General features: G+C 42.9%; 1 protein-coding gene across 1 annotated transcript in view; it reads right to left on the minus strand.

Moving 5' to 3' along the window:
* The window catches only part of triob (trio Rho guanine nucleotide exchange factor b), an 87936-nt gene that overhangs the window by 56765 nt on the left and 10541 nt on the right, over window positions 1-20630 (minus strand). The gene's annotated exons all lie outside the window — the stretch shown is intronic.

Genomic DNA, 20630 nt, shown 5'->3' on the forward strand with positions numbered 1-20630 from the left:
CACTCCTCTAATGCACGTCGGGGTAATTTAGGAGAGCGGAATGGGATAGAGACAATCGGGTGCTTTCTCTCACCAGGCCGCAACACTGGATTTTGAGGATCAAGCTTACATTACATTACATTACGAAAATTTGGCTGACGCTTTTATCCAAAGCGACATTACATTACATTACATTTACCACCCTTCGCAGAGGGGGGAGCAATTGAGGGTTCGGTGCCTTTCTCAGGGGCACCTCGGCAGGGGCTTGAACCGGCAACCCTCCGGTTCCCAAGCGGAAGCTCTACCCACTGAGCCACTGCCTCCCGCTGTGTGTGATTCCATGTGAAAGCATCACGCGATCGCACACAGGCGGCGGCAGAAAAGTATGAACAGCGGCTGGTGAGGACTGTCCCCTTGATGCGATGGATGGCCCATTACTTTTGATGTCAACCAGTAAAATAGGCACAATGCCCCAGCCACAGATAGAACCACAGAGTCCTCACTAAATTTACTCATGTTTATATGCAGCAATAAACCCTACAATATCCTACAGAAGAAAATATGAACCGACATGCTGCGATTGGTGAGAGCCAAGCTTTTCTCACCTCTACACTCATAAACAGAAACACACTGAGACACGTACTTCTCTCCTCTTCACTACACACAACCCCTCATTTACAAGTCTGCCAAGCATGAAATAAAGGTTTTCAATCACACAAGGCTTGTTCATAACATACTCATAATGAGAGCAATCAATTTTACTGGCTGCCTGCACCCGGCGCTCTGTAAGTTGTGTCAAAATGCAAGTAGACAGGGCTTTCTAGTGTGCTTTCTTGAAATTATTATTATTATTAATCTACATTTTAGAGCAGGGAATTTGATAGGAAGGGAGCATTTGGATATAAGGTCCATCAGTTTCTGATGTGGCACATCTGTTTGTGTGTACGTGTGTGATAGAAGGTGATTATTACACCGCAGAGAAGAGAATCTGCTCCCATGACAGGCACAGCACAGCAAAGCAATCGTGTGCGTAAACACAGGAAACACGCGCACACACACGTACACACACACAGGCCTTCACAGTGACAAAATTGTATAAAAATTTATTCTAAGAATTATTAGAACAGAACAATTGTACATATTGATGATAGACAAAGATAATCAGTTATGCATCACAGAGAGTAGGAATAGTCATTTGATTTATTACTACTTTTATGTTTTAAGCTTATCAAGCATGTGGATTTCAGTGTTTCCACCACGGTCCAAATACTGCTCCCCTTTAGAGACTGTTCTATTTAATGAAATGTAAAATCATATTAAACATTTCAGTGTCCTATGGGTTCAAGTGGAGGTTGCATGCAAAATACATACATTCTTCTGTATTTTCTTGTATTCAAGCCAGTGGAAATAGAAAGGAAACGTGAAAGGAGAGCATACTGGTTTTTCCCACAGTAAACTGCAACATGCTACATCATTTATGACTGACAGCCCACGATGGCAGTCATAAATGATGTTGGTGTACAATCAGTGGTTGTCCAATAACAAGCTTGCAGAAGAATTCCAGTTAGTGTTCTTCTTGTTAAAATATGCAAATTAGCTTTCTCAGTGACGATCGTGCCTTGTCGAATTGTGTGATTCAATGCGATGCAAAGGTCAGCCATTCCCTTTCATTCTGCAGCAATATTTCAGTAAACACAAACAAACATCATATATTCAACTAGAAAAAGCGCAATGCCTGAGTGTACACACACACACACACACACACGCACACACACACACAGTTAATGCTAAAGCTGTGCTGTGGTACTGGATGGTTTCAGGGTGGATTTTTAAATCACTGAGGCAAAACTTGATTTAAAATTTGCTGTGAAAATATTACCCATGCAGTGAGCGCATTGTGTTCTCACTCCTGTTGCTCCGCTTGGATTTTAAGCGTAAAAACATGCAGAGGCACAGGTTCGCTCCCTTTAACTATCTGTCCTCAAATCTCATGAGGATTGTGTCCCAAATCCTTAAACTCACATTAGAGTGTAGCAGGGGCAGTGCAACATCACATGGCATGGAAAATGTGCCAATCCATCTGCTTTTGCTCTCCTAACCCCAGGCTGGGGAGCGTCACATGCTGATTTGTGCACAGTGCTACAGAACATCCTTTCACACTGCAGATTGAAAATGTCTTATAACAGTTTTCCTATAGGATCCATACTGACCTATAGCCTTGTTTCATGTCAAACTATGAGATTGGGAATGATTGTAATCACGCTGGTGTCGCAGATGGAAAAAAAGATGGAAAAACTTTAGGAATCCCCAGTCAAATGTAGAAAATGTGAAGGGATAAACACCACAAATGCAATTTCTTCCTCTTGAAGCCTCATAACCCAAACACAAGCGCAGATTTACATCGCCTCTCGACAATCGGAACAGACTGTCTCCATCCAATTCAATCCAGACCACAGGCTAGACTGTACATGGTGCAATCTGCCAAGCTTGGCACGGTGCATGATGCCAATCCACTGCCTAACACCATAACCTCAAACTCAGAGCGATTACAATCCAGACTGTATCTGTAGGAGCTGAGAACAAATTCGGCACACTAATACATACTGCACAATTACAACAGTGCAATTCCCCTGGCTGTTGTCCTAACCATCACAGCACGAGCCTGATAACACACATTCCAACTGCCAGCATGGAAAGTTATTGTAGCACCCAGGGCAGTGTCACTATGCAATGCATTTACACAAATGCCTCGTATCCAGTACACGGCTTGTATAACAGAAATGCAACTCATTCTTTCTCATTATTTGTGTTAGGAAGCTATCATAAAGTAAAGCTTCCCACGTTTTACCGGCTCCTATATACTGCAATTTACAGTTCAACAATGATGGATATCAGATCCTTTCTCATGCTCCAGTTCTGGTCCCGGGCTTATATGTGAACTTCAATGTGAGGACTGGGAGGCATTTGTCACACTGATCATCCTGCTTTGGCTCACTTTGTCCTGACTTGGTTTGACATAGAATATGTAGAGGAAGTGAGGGAGTTGATTCAAAACTGTGTGTACGTGTTCCTGCGGGGTCCCCAAACTGGTGTGAAGGTCTACAGCATGTATGCACAGTCTGTATGGTTATGTCTGGGAGTGTTGTGTGAGTGTTCTCAGTGTTTCACTGTGCAGCATAGTGGCTGGTACCCTTTGCAGGGCTCTAAGAATAGTGCTCCCTCTGAGACAGTGATGTGCCACTTTCTCTGTTTTTGGGGAGAATAAACAGGACACTGTAAAACTTCTACTGAATTCAGTTCAGAATAACACAAAATCAATACTTTACCCTGGGAAGTACCATCAATCCAAGAGCTCAACGTCCTTTGATTACTTATATAATACGATTTAAATCAAGACAAATCATTGTATTTAACCTCCTGAGAACCGGACGTTTACTTTGGATGCATTTTCAATTTCTCCTTGCTATGTGGGATAAAAGTGAAGTGTGTGATCATATGTGTACTACATATGAACATAAAGACATTTCTTTCTGTCTGCTATGTGTTCAAGAGACCCAAAGTGGTTTTTAATTGGGCCTGCAAACAACAGGTTTGAGTTAAGCACAATGATAGTGTGGATGTAGGGAAGGAAAAATATAATGTCCACATATGAGGACGATGGGTCAGGAGGATACACACAACATTAAGAATAAAAAAAAAACAAACATTTCAAACTTGGCAAAAGTGTACGCATTTCTTAAAAGATTGTTTGGATCCTGGCGGCCCACTGTGGTGCCAGAATCCAGACACAAGACCCGGGTAGCCGTCTGCAGTGCAGTTAATGGCTGAAACATAACAACAGCAATATAAAAGATATCGTCACAGTCTGGAACATTCAACGCAAACTCACTAAACTGCTGACTGCCACTGTTTTATGTTGATCTGCTGTTGGATTCCTTAAGCTATTTCACCCCAGGGGTTCTTAAACGGTGACGATGAGACGGCCTACAGGGAGGAAGTACGGCACCTGACCACGTGGTGTGCTGACAACAACCTGGCACTCAACACCAAGAAAACCAAAGAGATCATCGTGGACTTCAGGCGGGCCGGGAGCCATGCACACACCCCCATCTCCATCAACGGAGCTGCAGTGGAGCGTGTGCCCAGCTTCAAGTTCCTTGGCATCCACATCTCCGATGATTTCACCTGGTCCATAAACTCCTCCACCCTGGTTAAAAAGGCGCAACAGCGCCTCTACTTTCTTCGGAGCCTTAAGAAAGCTCACCTTTGTCCCAGGATCCTGGTGAACTTCTACCGCTGTACCATTGAGAGCATTCTCACTAACTGTATCACAGTATGGTATGGCAACTGCTCCGCATCAGACCGGAAAGCACTCCAGCGGGTGGTGAAAACCGCCCAAAGGATCACCGGTACACAACTGGACAGCATCGAACAGATCTACCGTCGACGCTGTCTGGGCAAAACCAGGAACATTATAAAAGACTCATCCCACCCCAACAATAAACTTTTCACCGTCCTCCCATCCGGCAGGCGTTACAGAAGCCTCCGCTCTCGCACCAGCAGGCTCAGGAAGAGTTTCTTCTACGAGGCGGTGACCCTGCTGAACTCTACTCCATTCCCCCACTCAACTCCATCCTCCCTCTAGCATCATCTTGCACTCCACTGCAATTTGCACAACTTTCTGTTTGCACTGATCACTTCCATTTCACTTCCGTTTTGCACTAAGACTCCTTGCACTATTTATTTACATATTTATTAATTTATATTTATAGTTAGTATATATAATATATATAATGTATATAGTTTATTCTGTATATATTCTGTATATATTCTGTATTCTGTATATATAATAGTACACTTTTGCACTTTCTGGTTGGATGCTACTGCATTTCATTGGCTTGTACCTGTACTTGCTCACTGACAATAAAGTTGAATCTAATCTAATCTAATCTAAATGAGAAATTCAGCTTTTTGCTCTGTTACCAGGTTTGGTTTGGTTTGGTTAGCTGCCATGGTGTGGGTGTGCGACTGCTTCCCCTGATGTGCAGGGACATCATACTGCCCTGCTGTGCAAGTCATGAGCAATATGAATGTTTAGCCTGAGCCTTGTCTGTATGATGCGGTGATACAGACAAGATGTTTGTCATGTCCCCTGTGTGACAACCCGGACCGGAATAGCAGCAAGTGTGTGTTTCCCCTGTGTAACATGGCGATACGATTGCATAAACAACTGAAAGCTTGATCCCTCTCTTGTTCCGTCTCTCTTTGTCACACACACACGCGCACGCATGCACACACTTTCCATCCATCTCTCAGACACAAACCCACCTCAAGTAGGCTCAACCCTACTCCGGTTCTATGACCTTCAGCCAGTGTTGGCAGGGGGCCTTGGGACTGTGGCGAGCTCATCTTTCATCGGGTTTCTCATATTGTTGTTACAGTGTGGCTTACAGCAAGAATAACACTTTGCTCCCCACCGCAACCCCCTCGACCTGGGTATAACCCCTAAACACAGTCGAATGCACAGTGAAGACGTGTATGCATAAGTCATAACACAAGCAAAGGGTAGGAAACAAAAACTCATCTTGTGGCAGAACTCAGATGGCGCGCTCAAATGTTCCACAAGAAAACAGCAGCACAGTGGCTTTAGATAAAGAGCTGTTGTTCCATTGCTGAATTGATGAATCATTTATTGTATAAATTGACAAAAAATAGTAACATGGCCTGCATCGTATAAACGAGCAGTTGAGGAAACAACATGTATCCAGTTGGCGGTGAGATTCCAAAATAGAGAAAAGCAGCAGTGTCTCACACGGGAAAAAGGATCCAGTAGATGTTTGAGCATTTTGGTAAAATATTGATTCATTTAAGATCACACAGATCAAAAAGTGAGTGTTGCTGCTAATGTGCAACAAAGCAATTTACCCTGCATTCTACAACAGCAAAGTGTCAATCTAAACAAAAATAGACTTCAGGATCAACAGGTTCTTCTTCTAATGTTTAAGTACAATTCATTACAAATAATTGGTGCCAAGACGTAACAACATTAAGTATCAGATGTTCATCATCATAATGGTTTTAGTCTGGATTAAAAATAACTGCAGCTATCCCATATTCTTGCACAGTAATGGAGTAGTAAGTACAAGCGGATCTGAAAGGCTGGCTCGGCATTACATTGTAAAAGTGAAATGAGAGCACTCTTGATGTCTATCATATCCTACTTCCTACAAATACATGAATGGGAAACCAATGGTTGCCTTAGAAGATTGTTAACAAGAACTTAAAGCATTCATGCTGGTGAATAAACAGCCATGAAAGAAACAGAGAAACAAAATCTATTCACTCATTGTTCGCAGTCAAAAGTCGACAGTATAAGCACAATATTTGAAATCTATGTGTGAAAGAGGACTACTTGGTATAAATTAGTGTATCTAAACCCTAAACGTAACCCTAACCTATATTTAATGCACAACACGACAAAACAGTGTGTGTGTGAGTGTGATTTCACTGGAAATCACTTTAGAGCTTCGCAGTGCAACAAACTGAGCTCATTTATTAAATATGACCCTTCTGCATCTAAATGTGTGACCAGCCCCGAGGCAATGTTAAGATAAACAATAGTTAGCGGACTTACAAATGAGGGACGCAAAAAAAAGGGACGACGTGTGAAAAGCACTATATAGCCGGTCTGTTTGCGAACGGTGAAAAGCACAATCAAAGGCGTTTCAGTAGTATATAATGAAGTACTGTGCTCACATCTGTGCTCTCACAATACTGCAGTGTACACTCAAAGGACACATATAAATACAGCCAGAAAGAGAGAGAGAGAGAGAGAGAGAGAGAGAGAGAGAGAGAGAGAGAGAGAGAGGGGCATCAAGAGCCCTACTCTCAACCGACAGCGCTCCATTACACACTCTCCTGCAATTAAACCTCTACACTCATAGTTCAGCAAATACCATAAATGACAGAGCAGTCGCGCGTAACCTGGAAATAGCCCAGAGATGAACACAGACGTATAAATCATATAGGTGTGAACATGTTTGCTGCAGTCTTCGGTGTATACTTGTTTCATTTCTAATCTGGGTATTTGTAATGAGCCTTGAGCGAATATGCAGCGTCTACTGTAGTGTGCAGTATGTGTGTGTTTAACATGGTGCAAGCAGCTGTTCCTCCTCTAGCTTTCACACCTCAGCGAACTTGAATAATACAGTCTAACCTCACCTTTTTACAAATATGTTTTCTCCCCTAATTTCTCGCTTTGTTTCCCTCATTGCTTACTGTATCCCCCCCCCCCCCCCCCCCCCCCCCCGCCCCCCTCTCTGTCCAGCCCACCCCATCCTACCCTCCCTCTGTTGACTCCATTGACTGGTGACATAGTTAGTGCCCCCCTTGGCGTCACTGTTGGCAACCCTTGGTGTCACTTGCCAGTGCTGAACAATCCTTTGTAGATTTCGCCTTTCTGGAGCTTTTTTGTTCACACTGTTGCAACTTGGTTAAAATGTGAATCAATGCTACAGCAGTCAGCGCTTTTGTCAGACACAAGGCCTCAAAGGCAGAGCTGAGAGCAAACACAGAATTTTGATGAGAGGCATTTGTCTTCTAATTGTTACAGATAAACAGCTGTAGCGACGAACCAATGGAACAACAATGGAGCAGCAGGATTACCAAAATGGAAAAATGGGACTTCTACATCACAGTGCTTTGGTTTTCATTTCCCTGAGCGACAGTATTAAGACAAGATCATTGTGCACTGACACTTGAAGCTCTGACACAGCAATTTTCCACCCATCTAACTATGAAAGTGAAAAGGACACAGACTCCATGATGAGCTCAGGGATGAAAAGTCACATGAAACAAGTAAAGAACCTCAGTGTGGAAGTCTTCTCAATTCCTATGGTACGATTAAGGCTCGGCCCAGATTGTACTGGCATCCTTTACGGTTTCTGTGGGCTCCAGAGTGTCATACACCCGCAACAGCTATCAGCTCTGATCCCATGGTGTGTCACAATTACCGGAGGAGAAAATGTGCTTTTTGAGGCCAGACATAAAACTCAAGTTGTGATGGTGGGAAAACTGGAGGCGTTGTTTGCTGACATGAAAATCAAGTTCAAAACAAAAACAGAACAAGAGCTATTTGGATCTGTTCTGGTCAACCACAGTTTGGTTTGAGTATCCTCAACATTCCTAATCTACATTTTCTTTTTATTAATATATGCATCTCTGTCTCAGGTTGGGATTCTGTTGGATCAAATTGTCATCCTTACCCACTCCCCCAGCACAGCGATCATCAGAAAATGAAATAATAATTGGATGCATGACTTCACGTTTTGTCTTGGGAATAGAGCTCTCCACTCTCCTTGTTGTGATCTCATTCTGCAGTGCCCTCCTCCTGATAAATGGCACTACTTCTCCTACTCGCCTCATCTCTATACACATCTGCAATCATCACCGCTGCAGTCACACAGACACGGTGAGGATGGAATGAAGGAATGATGCAAATAACACTTTCATATTTGTTGAAAGTGATGGCCAATGTATGTTTTGGGAAGGATGTTTGGAGGCCAAAGCTAAGCCTGATACCATTTGATTGCATTTGCCCAATAGTTCCCAGTCCATATGGCCACTTTAAGGCCCCATCTGTACTTTAGGCGTGGGCCAGCTGTCCCGGTTGACCAGTTTCATCAGCTGGCACTGAGCTGCCATGGTTAGCAGGTTGTACCAGTGCAGGCTCACAAGCTGTGCATGCAGTGTGTTGTTTTCAGGGACATTATGTGCGCAACATTCTGTAAAAATAAATTCTACAATATCCTCTGAATAGTTTTTTCTATTTATGTCCTTTTGCAACTATAAACAGGTTTGTGTCTGCACAGCAAAGCACAAACTGAGCAGCGTGACCCAAATACTGAACTTAAAACAGGAAAACAGGGCAGCTTAATCATAAAAGGTGGTAGCAAATTGACTACTGAGGACTGCTGAGCCTCCTCTTCACTTCCACAAAACACACAACCACATACCTTGAACAAAAACAACACAACAGCACAAATGAGTCATATGGAGGGGAATTCAAGCATAAGAGGTCTAAAAAAAGATCATTTTTTGAAGCAATGGGCAAAATAAAGCATCTCACAAACAGAGCATCAATGAGACTACAGAAATATGAAAGTAAAGGCAAAAGAGTCCAAAATGACGATGCCGTACTACACTGTAACTGTAATGTTAACTTGCCCAGTGTTCCCATTTGTTAAACTGCCAAACAAATCATGATACAAAACAGTAACAGTTGCAACAACCTTCTTAATTGCCCAACAAACCACTACCAAAACACAGAATATTAGCAGTGGTTTTTCTAAATGGAAAACAAATGTTAAAAGGCATCACAAATAGTAGTCATGGTTTACATTTTAATGAACCACTGGAGGCATAGAACTCCTGTCACTACCACTACAATTTTACCAAAACAGAATGGGAAAGTACCAAGCCATTTTAGGAAAAAGTAGTGTGTGATTCAGTGAGGCTTTTCTAAACTTTAAACTTTATTTACTACACTACATCACATGAGGTCCTCTTTTTCAAGAGCGCTGAGGTCAATACCGAGTGAAATTCAGTAATCTCCCCACAAAATATGTAAATAAGTACAGAAAATAATGTCACAAATCCCCAATTTAAGTATCAACTAAATATGTAATAAATACTAAAACACCCTGACACCCTGCTTCTTCTACAAGTAATCACAAAACAACTGTACCTGAGAGTCTGATGAGGGTTTTCCCTGCCTGGGCGTACTGCCAGCTGTGGTTGTCCAGCACGGCCATAGTAAACCAAAACCCGCACAGTATCGTCCTGAAAACCAGCACCGATCTTGGGCCTGAGATGCACCCTACAGCGGTCTACAGCGGTGTATCTTTCCACCTTTCGGTTACTACCATTGTTGTGTGGCAAGTAGGCAAGCTAAACAAGACCCGGGCCATGTATTGGCCAACGCCCCGCCACCCACCACGCTGCAGAAAGCCAAAGGCACTGCCAGCTCCTTTTCGCGTTCACCAAATGGCTTTTCTTCTTCTGCCACCCCCCCTCCTCCATGTCACCAACCCCTCCCCAAAAGAAGATTTAATAACGAGCAGTGCTTTGCATTAAGCAGTTACTCCCCTCCCTGTGTGCCCAGATAGCTACTTACAAGGGGGAAAAAAGTTAAGCTGGCCAAACAGTTGTCACTGGTGGATTTGCGGGTGAAATAGGCTTTAATAATGACTGGCTGTAATCTTCTCACTCAGGAATACTTACACTGTGTTCGCCAGGTTTTGCAGGACCCTTATTGTAAATAATGTCTACTACACAATCCTATTCACTACTTACAAAGTTACTTACAAAGAAATTCCCAAGTGAATCATATTGAATTTCTTCAAGTAGATTACAGTAATAGAAGTCGAAGTCAGAGCTTTTTGTCCAATCTTTTCAATCTTTTCTAGATTTAATTGACTTACAAAAGTAATTGGTCTATGACACAAGAAGCCTATTGAAGTTCAGTTCACTAATTCATAATCACAAAGATTGTATTTTCAGGCGCTCTTGACAGCAATAATCCTCTAACACACACTAACATCGCCCTTTCTTATGTCATACATTCTGGAATATGTAATATAAAGCAATGATGAGCATGGAAAAGCTACAAGGCAGAGCCAAAGCAAGTAAAGGCCCAGCAACTACAACTCATGTAATTACCATTCATCAGCTGAGGTAAACACGAATAATCATATGCAATAGAATCCTGCATAGACTGACAGGCTGCAAGTCATACATGCAGGTTTATATTAAGACATTTAGCCAGAAATATCCCAAGATAAAGTATTGACAGCATTAACATTGCATTGTACCTCTGCAGTACATTTTTTGGAGCACCTACCGACATTTTGGTTAATCTGACACATTTCTTCAGTCAGTCGACCCTGTCTGCCCCTGAAAAAGCCCATGTAGAGGAAGCGGATCAACGAGGTCAAACTGGCCATGTTCAGTGTCACACACCACCATCCAAAACACACACAGTAGCCTAAACACAAAGGAGCTTCTGAAAGCTGTGGTAATCCTGCTGCAACTCCTGAAAAATGTGGATATCCAAGGCTAAGATGTGTTCTTCAGATTTTGGAAAGTTGGATAGAAAGCCCCTGTGTGTTACAGTGCCGCCTGTGTGTTCTTTGTCCTCTATTCTTGTCTCAGTGTGTGAGTCGAACGCCCTCTCGTCTGCCACTTTGAAAGTGAGTTCTGTCATACTGTCTGTATGTAAGCAGGCGGACCAGGTCACATATCTGACTGATCCCGCTAGAATAAATAACTGAGAGGAATTATCACCTCTAGGGAAGAGAAAGGGGAGAGAGACAGGGAGTAGGAGAGTCAGCTGTAACTGTGTGTGTGTGTGTGTGTGTGTGTGTGTACATGTCACCAAAGCTGGCATAGGCACTTCTTTGCAGCTGTAGATGCCTTGCTGCCTTTATATTTTACTTGCCAACAACACAACTGGTGCCAGCATCTGTACCCACATAAACACATATAACACACACATAAACACAAACACACACACACACACACACACACACACACACAGACACAGGCAAATTCTTGAAATGTGATAAAAGTGATGAAGGAAAACGGCTCACACACAGAGGTTGTGTTTGTTACTGTTCAGACTGATTGGTTTTCAATATAGTTCTGATTGCTTCACAGTGCATGTTTGCATGTTTGTTGATGTAGGTGTGAAAGGGGGAGAGAGTGTGTATGCACCGAAACCTTCCTTGTTAACCTTCCGCACTGACCTTGTGATCACTTTTAGTCACTTTTAAAGTGAAAAAGTGCCTCTGAATTCTGCACTGATTCATGAAGTGTAATGATGTTGCTTTCATCCAAAACAGAAGAATCTGACAGCTTGTAGGAACAAATTGAATCTAATCATAACTGAAAATATGAACCACATTATTAGGAAGTGAATTCACCCTGAAGCTTGTGATAATCCTTTCACTAAAACATTGCTGCTTAGTGTAGTCCTGATACTCGCTTCCTACACATGTACCAGGAAAATGAATAAGACCGTATCGGGAGCTGAGAGTGTCGAGAGGGATTTGCACTATTCAAAAAGGCATAAAAGTCCTTTTCACAGCCCACCCATCATGTGCATCTGCCTGCTTGTAAGCCCACCGAAGTATATCAACTCACTGGGCAGCCAGCTGAGTCGCATCAACCTTACAATGAAGTAGAGAGCGGGACGCTTTGTACGGCTCAGAGCAGCATTCAATCAGCTTCCTCTGACCAAACTCTGCTCCGATTGTCGCCTCTTCACTACAAAACCGAGCCAATAAACCACAGCCGACTCGACAGGCCGAGCACAGAAAGAGGGGAGGAGGGAAGGGGCGTGAGTCTGTGGCACTATCTGCCCTGGATGTAATAGAGAAGGACGGGGACAGAGAAAGAGAGAGAGAGAGAGAGACCAAATCAGCTGTCCTGTGCCATTCAGGCAGTTGCAGCCCAAAGGACTGGAATTGATGCTCTTAGAAACAAAATTGGTAGAGAGATGAAGAGGGGTGTGTGTGTTTGTGTGTGAGAGAGAGAGAGAGAAAGAGAGAGAGACAGAGAGAGAGAGAGAGAGAGAGAGAGAGAGAGAGAGAGAGAGAGAGAGAGAGAGAGATTGAAGTTATATCAGCCAATCAATGACCTCAGTTGTCAGCAGCACAAACAGAGAAACAGCTGAGCTCCAACATAATAAGGAATTCTTACTGTAAAAGCAAAAATGTTTTATTGCTCATTGAGAAACTCTGGCAAACTGACATCTCTGCACATCTGCACTTCAATGCCAAACAACTGAAAAAAAACTGCCTTTCTGAAAAAAGTCTGCAGCTTCTGTGTCTCCTCCTCTCTGTGTTATTTGCTGATTGAACGAAAAGTCAAGAGAAGAAAACACAGAATAAACATAAAATAAACTAAAAAATGCTGCGTGGCAATTTCACCCTCATTTTTCGTTTTCCTCTGATAAGCAATAGAGTGTTCTTTGTACACGCCACTAACTAACACATTGTGTGTTTTAGGAGTGTTACACAATGGACAGAGAATTGGGCTCCAAAGTTTCTATCAACAAGGATACCAAACAGTCCAAAACTATTGTAACTGATACCAACTGTACTTGGTGTGTGTGTGTGTGTGTGTGCGTGTGTGTGTGTGTCTGTGAGCATGTGTCTTCCTCTGAGAATTGGCACTGAGTGCTGAGCTTGTAAACAGGAACTATCCAGCTTTTAGCGAACTGTAGGCCTTGCAGGTGCGCGCGCGCGCACACACACACACACACACACACACACACACACACACACACACACACACACACACACACACACACACACACACACACACACACACACACACACTGACCTCAGCAGTTCTGTTTATTATTGTTTCATTAACATTCTCTCTGTGCATCTGCCTGCGTGTGTCAGTACTGTAGCTGTCCAGAGGGGGCGTGCTAGGGTTGTTTATGAGTCTGTGGTTTAACGTATGTGTACATCACTCTCAGCTCTCCCTATCACCTCTCTCATCCTCCTTCCTTTCTTTTTACCCATCCTGTTTCTCTCTCCTTCACTCCATCCCTCTGTAAATAGGTTTTCACCAGACTCGTCCACAACAAAGACCAATGTCGTGTACACACAGAGCAGACGGGGAATTACTATCTCCAAGCCAGGAGGTGGCTAGACCATCCAACAGCTAACCTCTGTTTTTACAGCCATGAAACAACGGGCTTATGCAAACAAAGAGCCACAGGACTATCTGGTGGAATATCTGACCCACATGCATGGATACACACATGCTCACCCATCCCTGGTAGGGTGGCAAATGGTCACAGAGCGGCAAAAAGGGACACACTGAACCCGTACTGGCTCCGGAGTGAAGCACTCATTTAGACGTGCAAGCAGCATCAAAACAACAACACGAAGAGGTAAACAAACTGCATACTGGTGGGTGTGTGTTTGGAACTTTGTAGTTGATTTCCAACTGTGTTTCCACAAGGGAAAAATATTTCACAGCAATTTAAAGGCTGAGCACTTTTAAATCTAATTTCATTGGGTTATTTTCATATTTGCTGAGGCTCCTGAGTGTCTCAGTTTCTAACCATTCTGCAACAACGAGAGGGGTGGAATGAGAGACTGAGAGAGAGAGAGAGGGAGAGACAGAGAGAGAGAGAGAGCACGCCCTTCAGAGTGGTTGGTATCTGCTCCCAATTTAGGATGCTCTGCTTCAATCGAGTTAATTGTAGGTCTTTTTTTATGACTTTGGGGCCTCTGCTCCTTGCAAACAACACAGAACCACATCTGAGTCTAGATTTCACCCCGGCAACATATGGATAGAATACCATATGTAGTCACATCACACTTCTTTACTTTCATCTACATGTACGGCATCTTTTGGAATCACAAATGACATCTAGATGCAGTAAATACATCTCAAATAACACCCAGGAAGTACACAGGCATAAGGTTTTACTGAGGGCAGAGAGAGAGAGAGAGAAAGAGAGAGCGCAATAGAGAGAGTGAGGGAGAGAAAGAGAGAGAGAGAGAGGGCGCGAGAGAGAGAGAGGGAGAGGGACAGAGAGCAAGAGAGAGAGAGAGACACTCACTCCCTGCACTCTGCAATCCCACTCAGTAGGGGTCACTGCAGAGTCTCATTAGGGGAAGACACAGTCATACAGTACATGACTGTCACTGACAACAGTTGAGTGCAAGTCATTGATTCCCACAAACGTATAGATTGGAAGTACATAGTGTGCAAGTTTGGGCTATTATCAAAAACACAAATAATAGTAAAACATAAAACAATTACATCAAACTTTAAAAAGCCACTGTATTTGTGTTTCAATTTGAGGATTAAGTGTGATTCTCTGCAGAGTTGACTCTAGATGGACCACAGTTTAAGAATTCATAATCAAAATCACCTCTGTATCAGCTTCAGCATCTTGAGCCATAGCAGCAGCTGCTTAGATAAAACTCAGATGACACACTAACGACTCACCAACTTGTGACGTTTCAGACGAATAATGAAGAGAAACACATTTTGGTGTTGTATATAACAGACCGTGATTATTAGTACTTATAATTACTACTGCAGCTACATCAACATGAGCTAAAACCCCTGCTCGTACCTCCCCCCATATGGCGCCAAAACAAGCAACAGGAATCCATACATGGTGATCCCATTGTGCCGATGCTCATTTCCTCCTCACCCTGCTTCAGATGCATCCATATTGACGGGCTGCTAAAATATTTAATGCTTCTGGGTCACTGCACATTTTTCACAGCCAAGAGATTCATAACTGTCACAACACAAGGCCAGCGAAGAGTTCAGGGAGCGTCGATGGGATCGAGAGACTAAAGTCAATTATGTTCTCATTCAGTGACCCTGACTGCTGAATGACAGTAGTATAGTAGCATGTAACTACAGTAAAAAAAAATAATGCTAAAGCTGACTAGATTTGAACAAATGGTAATCATCAAGAACCTCTGCTGCTCTCACTGACCATTATGTGCAATAAAGCTACTAATAGACTTAATAATAGAAACGGCCAAAGCACAGAACCATCATTCATAAAGTTTCCAAAAAGTCAACATAACAGACAGATTTCAGTACATTCAATTAATACAAAGGCCATGCATATATTACTGTAAATGACAACACATAGTTAAATCCTTAAATCTCCATTTTCCTTCTTGTTTCCTTAAAAATTTAATCTGAGGACAAAATCTGTATTGGGCCTACCATAGTTTGAAATGATGATTCTAGTTTATCCGAGGTTAAATAGGTCCCACTTGACTCCACTATGAAACATAAATTTAAAAGCCTTATATGTGCACAGCTCGGCCCAAATCACTGGCAATACAACGTGAAGAAAGAAGCCATGATAGCTCCTTTGCTCAGCTCCTCTGGTTGTTACTCCCCCTCTCTTACAAACCTTTGCAGGAGGCAAAGTGAGACCGCATGATTCACATGTATTCATTAGGTAGATTGCACACCAAAAATAGCTGTTTCAGAGAGCAGTGATGGCATGGAGAAGCAGCTCTAAGTATAGAGCAGAGCTTAATAGGAGCCAAACGCCGCCATTAGACAATAAATTTCACTGATATGATAAATGTACAATCATGTACGAGGCAGTAAAACATCACACCAGCAAACATGTGCATGCACACACTGTATATGTTGGAAAGAAACAGCATAATTAGGAGAAACACACACATCTGTATAGGAGCGTGCTTTGGGTTGCGATTTACAGGATTTAGTTTGTCTAATTTTGAAGAACAGAATAAACAGAGTATAACAGAATAAAACATATGCAGACTTGTTTACAAGTAACATCACTCCAGCAGATAAAGTTCATCTCTAAAGGCGTCTCATCTCTGTTTTGATTCCAGATTCACATAAAAGACAAACATGGCAGAACATGCCAAAGCCATTTTAACAGTATGACCTTGGCTCCCTGTTACCAGTGCTTGCATTTATCACTACATCCTCCCTGTAATGTTAAATAATTCAGTCTTGTACGTCATATGATACTTACAAAGTCCAGCAGAGACAATCTGGATGGACGTGCCTCTCTACTTAGTCTTCTCTCCCTCTCCTCTCTTACCAGATGACGAATAAAGCAAAGAAGCACAACAACATATGCAGGCTCTACGTCCATATATGAGCTTCCACAGGATGACAGATGGTTTACCCCAACCCTTAGGAAAAATGTTTGGGGGTTTCAAGACTCACAGAGACTGAAGCATATTCCATTCCTAACCATTCCTTCAACTAAATGCCTTTATTAGGGTTCATCAATGATCCCCTCTTGTGCTAATACTATCTGGCCTGCAATATAAAACCACATGATGTGAATCCCATCGCAGCAATAATCACAGAAGTTAACCATTAAACAGCATCCATTCTCCTCCGAGTAAACATCTCATTACTTCCTGGCTCTGCAACAAACTGCTACACTGATGTTATGGAAGCCAAATCTACCCTACCAGATTCCCAATATGACAACAACAATAAAAGCATTCTGTAGCATAAAAATGTTTTATAGAAAACAGCATTGCTCCTGCAGCAGCACGACCATCAAAAACTGAGAGTAAATCCACTGTAAAAGATGGAGAGGGTATTTATGGTGATATTCCCCTGTCCCTGGACCAGCCAAGCATCCTTTATATCCCTCCAGTCAAGAAGCCACCAGCGTGCACACAAAACCCCCCTAAACGCCCTACTCAATAAGCCCCGCCCCTGCCAGCCATCCCTGCAAAGGGATTGGCTGAAGAACGGGGGGAGAGGTTGGTGGCGATTGGACGGGTGATGGAGCGGAACCTTGCTTTCCTATGCATCAGTGATCTCCAGAAAAAGACCGGGTCACAGAGATGGAGAGGACGAAGATGAAAGATAGCAATGATGTGGGGGGCTGGAGGGAAAGTGGAGGACGGGAGAAACATGCAGAGAAGAGGAGAAGAGTGGAGGGAGGAAGATAAAGATGTGAGATTGGTTTGTCACGTGGAGGTGAAAACCAAGCAGGCTCGGTGGCTTATCCACAGACACCCGGAGACAATTAAAAAACAATCAATCCCCTGCTGATAAGGGAAGTGACTAAAATGACTCATAGTGGAAGTGAATAACATGTTTTTAAGCTTTTGAACAACAATCCTCAAGGTGGATTCAATGATGCACTGTGATACAGCACAATTCTGGTTTTGGCCAAAACTGCTTGTGCAAAGCATCAAAACTGCCGACTTCCATTACAGGGATTTTAAAGGTGAAAGCAATATAATTCAAGCTATTATTTGATCTTAATGGAGTCGGTGCACAAAAAGATTCTATTACATTTTCATTGACAACATCAGCATGACAGAGTTGAGTGTAAAATCTCAACCCACACAGAAAGGGGCCTGATGAGAACCGAACACACCGTCTTGACTGCAGGGAGAAGCACTTAATAACAGCTGGAGCCTCTTAGCATTAAGCATGGAGGTGCGTGCGTGCATTTAAAGAGTGTGTGCTTGTATAGGAGGGCTGCGTTATACACAGTATGCAGAGTGTAAATCTCACTTGATGTGGTATCAGTGAGTGTGTCTTGTGTGTTTGTGTGACACTGCTTGCCTAAGGCCTCACGCAGGATCTCAAGTCTCTTAGATCTCTCATAAACACACACACAGCCACAGTCACACACACAATACTGTAGTCTTACTGGCAAGAGCTTAAGAAGAACTGATGAACTGATTCTTCATTTTGCTCCGCCAATCCTTTATGGTGGTTAATTGTCTTGTTACTTGCAGCTACAGGAAATATTGCTTGGCCAAACAGATATCATTATGTTGATATCCTGTGACAGGAGGATGCAAGCTGTGCTCTTTCTAAAACCAACACAGTGTTCTACAGCATGATCCAATTAAGGCCGTCAGCACAGTGCACGCACACAGACAGACACACATACACACACTCAGGTGCACGGAGATCAGGATGCACACATACACGTGCACAACTAAATGAACTGTAAGTACAGCCAAATATGCACACACACGCACACGCACACGCACACACACACACACACACACGGGACTGTCCAGCTGTCTACATGTATGACACCACAGGGAGTCGAACCAGCTTTTCCTCTCTTTCATCCTTCATCCCTTGTGTGTGAATGTGTGCGCACACAAGTGAGAAAAACACAGAGCGGTTCCAAAAATATAGCCCTTGCGAAGATTCTTCTCTCAATACTTTGTGAGAAGAAGTTTCCAGACTGAAAATCTAAATCTAAAGTGTTGAAAACATTAAAAAAAGAAAGTACTTAGAGGCTGCTAAAAACAGTGATGTCTAAAGATTGACCAAGCAGTTATTTGTTCTGCTACAAACTCCAACTACTATGCAGAGTGTCCTTTTCCCTATCAGTTAGTTCTGAACTGTTGCCACACTCTCATTCTTGGTGTATGGGCCATTCACATGCTTCTATGCAAATTCCACAGCTGGCTGTCCAATCACGTGCTTGGATTTATTTTATGCAAATCAGGTTCAACAGAAGTTCAGCCAATCTTACATAGGACACAAAATTACAGCCTCTGTTCAAGTTGATGACACAGAAGCAACACAGGCAACGCCAGGCCTGCGCCTCACATCTGGATGTTTCTGATCTTTTTCCTTCCTTCGTCCAATTTCCTGAGCTCCCGTCCTCACCTGCCTCCGTCAAATCAAAACCGACTCAACGATGACCCCAATTGTTTGACACGTGCAGGACAAAGAGCAGGACAAAGAGAGACCCAAAGGAGGTAAAGAGGTAAAAGACAAATATAGACGAGGAGTGAGCAAACACTCTGTCAAACACACACAACCACATCCACAAACACACACCATCTAGAGTTTAGTCTTCCCCACCCCGGCCTCTGCAGGAGAGTAAAAAATGAAAATCCAATGAACTCCAGAGGAAACCACTTCCTTCACTGCTTAGATGTGTGTGTGTGTGTGTGTGTGTGTGTGTGTGTGTGTGTGTGTGTGTGTACAAGTTAGAGAGAGAGATCTTGTGTGCACATGGTTAGGCCAATTCAATAGGAACCACACAGTGAGCTCAGTATGGGCAGAGATGAGAGATCAAGTTCACGCAGCTGAATTAAACTGAACGGAAACACATGGAAGAGAAGAGAAGAGAAGAGAAGAGAAGAGAAGAGAAGAGAAGAGAAGAGAAGAGAAGAGGTTGAAGTTGAAGTTACTACTGTTCTGGATTACCTCAGACTGAGAATAAGAGCATATCTGAAGAATGGTCTGAACTATTTAGTCAACACAGGAAAGACCTTTAAATCCATATGCAGGCCAACAGTTTGGGATGCCTGCTATTTTGTGGTTAAGTGTCATCTACAGGACATTGCGAATAGAAACTCTTTCAAATACCCTCTGAGTGTGTGTGTGTGTGTGTGTGTGTGTGTGTGTGTGTGTGTGTGTGTGTGTTTCTCTGTCACCAATCCAACACACAGTTGCATGTTGCATTGCATATTCTTGATGAGATAATCCAAGAACTATGAGGATATACTATATGTGCTAACACTGAAAGCCAAACAAGCAAGAGAGAGGTGGGGGGGGGGGAGAGAGAGAGAGAGAGAGAGAGAGACTGATGTTGAATGAATAATTGACTGAGTAAGTCAGCTAAGTGGCTTTGTAGGACATGTCAGGATCCACGTTTAAGTGCAGTACCTGTCCAGGCCCCTGTGTGGTGCCGCGACACGAGCAGAATACACTGTATTGTAACAATGTTATAATGTTATAACAGCTTCTGAAAAGCGTAGGCCTGCCAAGCCAAAATTAGGTTAGAATAGATGAAATACAACTCGAGATTGTGCCTTCTACAATCCAACATCAGGTCATGAAAGAAGAGCAGAGACTCAGCAAACACAACAGAGGGATGTCAAATATGAAAGAACATATCTAAAATTATAACAAATGGTTTGGAGGATAGAAACCAGAACACTTTTCCTCCACATAGTATTCAAAAGAGCCCGATCATTTCTGTGTGCACTTGCCTCATACACACATACATAAGGTCAAATCAATTTTCTGCTTTGGCTTGCAGCACACGTCATGTTAAGAATGTGCCGGGTCAGCCCATTACTAATTGAAGCCTG

This window comes from Genypterus blacodes, unplaced genomic scaffold, assembly GCF_046128005.1.
Source record: "Genypterus blacodes isolate CSIRO-AG114 ecotype Tasmania unplaced genomic scaffold, CSIRO-AGI_Gbla_v1 ptg000057l_1, whole genome shotgun sequence".
In the NCBI taxonomy this organism is placed as follows: Eukaryota; Metazoa; Chordata; class Actinopteri; order Ophidiiformes; family Ophidiidae; genus Genypterus; species Genypterus blacodes.